Raw genomic sequence first — 6,122 nt, 5'->3', positions numbered from 1 at the left:
GCCAATTACAGTCAAATTGCATCAAGATGCTTTACAGAACCCATAAGCCTGAACCCCCAGAGCAAGCCCTAAGGCAACAGTGGCAAGAAAAACACTTTTAACAGGGAAGAAACCTTGAGCAGAACTCGACCCTTATGTGGGGGGACCCATCTGCCTGCTGACCGGCGGGTTGAGAGGGACAGAAGAGGTAGAGAGGCAGAGGGGGAGGGATGGGAGAAAAGGCGGGAAGGAGGGTGGGGAACAAGGAACAGAAAACACACAATTGGATACATGCATGATAAGATAGATGATACGTACAAAGTACAAGCTAACATTGAAACTGATTAATGAATTTATTGTTATGATGTACGACTCTGGCCTTAAATATACTACATACACAGCTGGTAGTAAAATTAAAGCAGTGTGTAGAAGAGCATATCAAGTATAGTGAGGGCGATGCAGAGTTGACTGGTGGAAATGGGCAGCTGGAAGCAGAGGGCTGGAGGAAGGTCAGCAGCAGCATCCCACAGTGGACATGATAGAGACTAGACCAGGTGGTGGAACATCGACTGGAGATCTGAAGCATCCAGCTCTGGGACCAGGGACACTCAGAGAAAGGAAGGGCCCAGTGCATCCAAAGAGGTCCCCCAGCAGCCAAGGCCTATAGCAGGATAACTAGGGGCAAATCTAAGGGACGTCAAAGAGCAAGTCATTTGTGCCAATGAAGACTCCAGCTGACCCCCTCAGGGTGACCCAGTCAGCCCGAACTATAAGATTTGTCAAAAAGGAAGATTTTAAGCCTGGTCTTAAAAATAGAGAAGGTGTCTGCCTCCCGAACCCAAACTGGGAGCTGCTTCCACAGGAGATAACTGAAGGCTCTGCCTCCCATTTTACTTTTAGGAATTCTAGGAACAAGTACGCCTGCAGTCTGAAGGGTAATATGGTACGATCAGGTCTTTAAGATATGATGGAGATCGGTTATTAGGAGCTTTATATGTCAGAAGGAGGATTTTGAATTCTATTCTAGATTTTACAGAAAGCCAGTGAAGAAAACCCAGTATGGGAGAAATATATGACCTCTCTCTTGCTAACTCCCATCAGTAATCTGGCTGCAGCACTTTGGATCAGCTGTAGATGTTTGGGAGAGTTATTGGGACAACCTGATAATAAGGAATTACAATAGTCAAGCCTGGAAGTAACAAAAGCATGGACTAGTTTTTCTGCATCACTCTGAGACAGGATGTTCCTGATTTTTACAATATTTCTCAGGTGAAAAAAAGGAAGTCCTATAGATTTGTTTTATGTGCGACATAAAGGACATGTCCTGGTCAAAGATGACTCCGGGGTTCCTCACAGTAGTACTGGAGGCCAACGTGATGCCATCCAGAGTAACTACATGCTTTGAAAGCAAATTTCTAAGATGCCACCTTTCACCAGAGCTGTTTCTGTGCTATGATGCACCCTGAAGCCTGACTGAAACTCTTCAAATAAGCTATTCCTTTGTAAATGGAAACATCATTGATTTGCAACTGTTCTTTCCAGAATTTTAGAGAGAAATGGTAGGTTGGATATTGGTCTATAGTTAGCTAAACACCTGGATCTAAAGTGGGCTTTTTAAGTAAAGGTTTGATGACAGCAACCTTAAAAGCCTGTGGTACATACACACGTGGACAAAATTGTTGGTACCCCTCAGTTAAAGAAGGAAAAACCCACAATTCTCACTGAAATCACTTGAAACTCACAAAAGTAACAATAAATAAAAATTTATTGAAAATTAAATAATCAAAAACAGCCATTACTTTTGAATTGTTGATTAACATAATTATTAAAAAAAACAAACTAATGAAACAGGTTTGGACAAAAATGATGGTACCTCTATAAAAGATTGAAAACTATTTGACCAGAGTGACATGATTAACTCAGGTGTGTCATTTAATTGACATCACAGGTGTTTCCAAACTCATAATCAGTCAGTCTGCCTATTTAAAGGGAGACAAGTAGTCACCCTGCTGTTTGGTGAAAAGGTGTGTACCACACTGAACATGGACAACAGAAAGCGAAGGAGAGAATTGTCCCAGGACATCCGAAAAAAATGATAGACAAACATCTTAAAGGTAAAGGCTATAAGACCATCTCTAAACAGCTTGAAGTTCCTGTGACAACAGTGGCTCATATTATTCAGAAGTTCAAGACCCACGGGACAGTAGCCAACCTCCCTGGACGTGGCCGCAAGAGGAAAATTGATGACAAATTGAAGAGACGGATCGTTCGAATTGTATCCAAAGAGCCCAGAGCAACCTCCAAAGAAATTAAAGGTGAACTCCAAGGCCAAGGTACATCAGTGTCAGATCGCACCATTCGTCGTTGTTTGAGCCAAAGTGGACTTCATGGGAGACGACCAAGGAGGACACCACTGCTGAAAAAAAACTCAAAAAAGCGAGACTGGAATTTGCAAAAATGCATGTTGACAAGCCACAAAGCTTCTGGGAGAATGTCCTTTGGACAGATGAGACCAAACTGGAGCTTTTTGGTAAGGCACATCAACTCTATGTTCATAGACTCAAAAACCAAGCATACGAAGAAAAGAACACTGTCCCTACGGTGAAACATGGAGGAGGCTCAGTAATGTTTTGGGGCTGCTTTGCTGCATCTGGCACAGGGTGTCTTGAAAGTGTGCAAGGTACGATGAAATCTGAAGACTATCAAGGCATTCTGGAGAGAAATGTGCTGCCTAGTGTCAGAAAGCTTGGTCTCAGTCGCAGGTCATGGGTCTTCCAACAGGACAACGATCCAAAACACACAGCCAAAAACAGCCAAGAATGGCTGAGAGAAAAGTGTTGGACTATTCTAAAGTGGCCTTCTATGAGCCCAGATCTGAATCCCATTGAACATATGTGGAAGGAGCTGAAACATGCCATTTGGAGAAGACACCCATCAAACCTGAGACAACTGGAGCTGTTTGCTCATGAGGAGTGGGCCAAAATACCTGTTGACAGCTGCAGAACGCTCATTGACAAATACAGAAATCGTTTAATTGCAGTGATTGCCTCAAAAGGTTGTGCAACAAAATATTAAGTTATGGGTACCATCATTTTTGTCCAGCCCTATTTCATTAGTTTGTTTTTTTAAATAATTATGTTAATCAACAATTCAAAAGTGATGGCTGATTTTGATTATTTAATTTTCAATAAATTTTAATTTATTGTTACTTTTGAGTTTCAAGTGATTTCAGTGAGAATTGTGGGTTTTTCCTTCTTTAACTGAGGGGTACCAACAATTTTGTCCACGTGTGTAGCCTGTTAGTAGAGACATTGATCAGATCTAACATTGAAGAATGAATTTAAGGTAAAGCTTCCTTGAACAGTGTACTTGGGATAGAAACTAAAAGACATGTCAAGGGTTTAGATGTAGAAACTGTTGAAATTAGTTCAGAGATATGTATGAGAGTGAAGATTGCTAAATATCCATCAGACCTTACAGCCAATTCTAAAGCAGCTGTACTCCATGATACATCTGTGACAGTCGTAGGAAGGGCCAGATAATTTTTTTTCTCTAATCATAACGATTTTATCTGTAAAGAAGCTCAGGAAGTCATTACTGCTCAGAGCTAAAGGAATACAAGGTTCAACAGAGCTCTGACTCTTTGTCAGTCTGGCTACAGTGCTGAAGAGAAACCTAGGGTTATACTTGTTTTCCTACATCACTGTATTAGAATTCTTTCATATAGCTCTCATTGAAAAAAATAACAAAAGAAATCCATCTGTCTTATTTAAGGTGACAAAAAAGAAAAGAACCACCATCTTCTTAAAATAGGTCAATACAGAGGAAATGATTTCATGATTTATCAGACATCTGTTCCACTGTACACATCTGACAACATAAGTATAGCATCCACGGAATTTAAACTAAAAGTCAATAAATCAAAAAATAAAAAGATACAATTGTAAAATTGGCATAATTTTACTGCATAATCACTGCCTGAATGTTAATGGAGGACAAAAAGCTTGTGGCAGTTGCCCCTGCCACTGGTGAAACACCACACTAATACACCACACCATCACTAATTTCACAGACCACATGTTAGCCAGGTAGCATGCTAAGCTGCATTTAAAATCTTAGTACCTTGCCTGTGCTATTTGTACCACATAAGGTTCCACAGAAACACATATACACAGAATATGGTGGTGGTGAGGTTGAAGTTTGCTTATCAAGAAGTTGTCTTTTCTTTTCTTACCACAGAGCTTCCTGGTGCTGGGCAGTGTTAAAGGACCCAAGTATGATTTCAGGCTGTCTTTTATAGTGCCTGAGTAGGAAGTAGGGAACATGCTCAGTCCATCTCACTGAACCATACCAACGGATGGAAGTGTAAAATGAGTTGAAAAGTCATTCCGGGCTTGAGAATTATGGGAATGCTTGACCTGTAATGTGTGGTAGATGTAAATAGTTGGTTTCAAGGTATTTAGGTTGAAAGAAAATGTGTTTGATTGCTTAATTGATTTAATCTAAAGATGGTATGGTCCAATGGGAGGGGCCTAGCCTTTAAATGGAGGTAATTCTCCATTGCCCAGTCAGTTGGGGGAAGGGCTGTGATGCTGAGTAGACCTGTTGCTTATTCTTGTATACTTGACTTGTATTTGAGGAGCAATAAAAATTCTACTTTTTTTTTTCATCTAAAGGACGTGATGCTGCCATTTTTTTTTTTTTTAACATTTTAAGGTATATCTACACCACTTTTCCAGTCCGGCTTTCGACCTACTGCCCTCACTTGTGATTAGAGTGTGACAAAGCTGTTAACTAGAATGTGATAATGATGACAAGCTGCACACAAAGACACCTGGCATTCAGCAGCATCTAGCACAAACAGTGATGCCAGGAGCTCACATGAGAGAACTGAGACTATATCTGACTCTAAATGGCTCGACACATGGGAGTCGACAACAGTCGCGCTCCATTGATTTTCTATGGCTGTTGTGCGACGAGACGAACATGGCTTTCCCCCTCCCACCAATGTGACGGCAACATTCGTGCATGTGAAATTTTGTGCGCATTGCACCCGCTGGCTTGTGAGGCGATACAAGAAAGTTAAAAAATGTTCAACTTTTGTCGCTGTCACCTGGAGCTTCAACCAATCAGCGAGGGTTTCACTCACTGACCAATGAGCTTACGGCATGCTACATATTACAGTCCGCTCCTATACGTTAATGGTCCGCTCTGGTTTTCAACCATTGTTGTCAGGCCCGGAATTTTTCTGGATCTTTTCTGAGATCTGGCATCAAATGGTGGTATTCTCCATGCTCTTCCTAGTTTGCAATATGGCATGGACCCAGGGTCGTTTCTTTCTTTAATATGCCAATGTCAATAGTAAAATTTCGGCTAAATCAAGCAATATCTTCTGGCTCATCATCTTTGTGCTTTTCTGTCATGAAACTCTTTGAAAATGTAAAAAATCCCTCCAACTTCACAGCCAATCAGAAGTGAGGCAGAGAAGCGCTCTGTGCTTTGCACAGTGCACCGTGTGTCGTCGTCGAGTGCTGCTGCCAAGTATCGCGCACCGTGTGTTGAATTTATCTCCTGTTGCAATGACTTTCACATTTCCCCCTCAACTGTCACTCCCCGTGTGTCGAACCCATTAGCCAGACAATGTCAGACAGTAAGAAATACCTGGAAGGTGTACAGTGAAGACATGGTAGTTAACATGAGTACATGAAAATTAAGGTTGCGTTAGAATATGTATTTGATGGGTTTTCAAAATATCAATTTTCAAAATCTGATCAGTAGTTTCCTTTGACACAGTTCATACATTCTCAGCTTCCAGACAAGGGCCGGGTAACAAAAAACAACAACAATATGCACCAAACATTTAATTCAGGATTATCACAGTGATTGAAGTCACTTGAACAGCAGCTTTGTACTTTATGTTACTTTATTTTTCCTTCATCATGCAAATTCACAAATAGTGTCTGCAAAATGTTCTCACAGTGCTTCACTTTGAAGTCCACACAGTTAAAAACAGGCAGTAAGCTCATAAGCTGTGTCACCCACAATCTGGTATCACCTTGTCTCCTAGAAACTGCATTTCATTTTGGGTCCACCATGTAATGTAATGTATGTAATGTAAATGGAGTCGGGAGCAGCTGCTCTGG

The sequence above is a fragment of the Acanthochromis polyacanthus genome, chromosome 5 (genome assembly GCF_021347895.1).
Source record: "Acanthochromis polyacanthus isolate Apoly-LR-REF ecotype Palm Island chromosome 5, KAUST_Apoly_ChrSc, whole genome shotgun sequence".
NCBI classification, from domain to species: Eukaryota; Metazoa; Chordata; class Actinopteri; family Pomacentridae; genus Acanthochromis; species Acanthochromis polyacanthus.
This window is presented reverse-complemented; position numbering follows the sequence as displayed.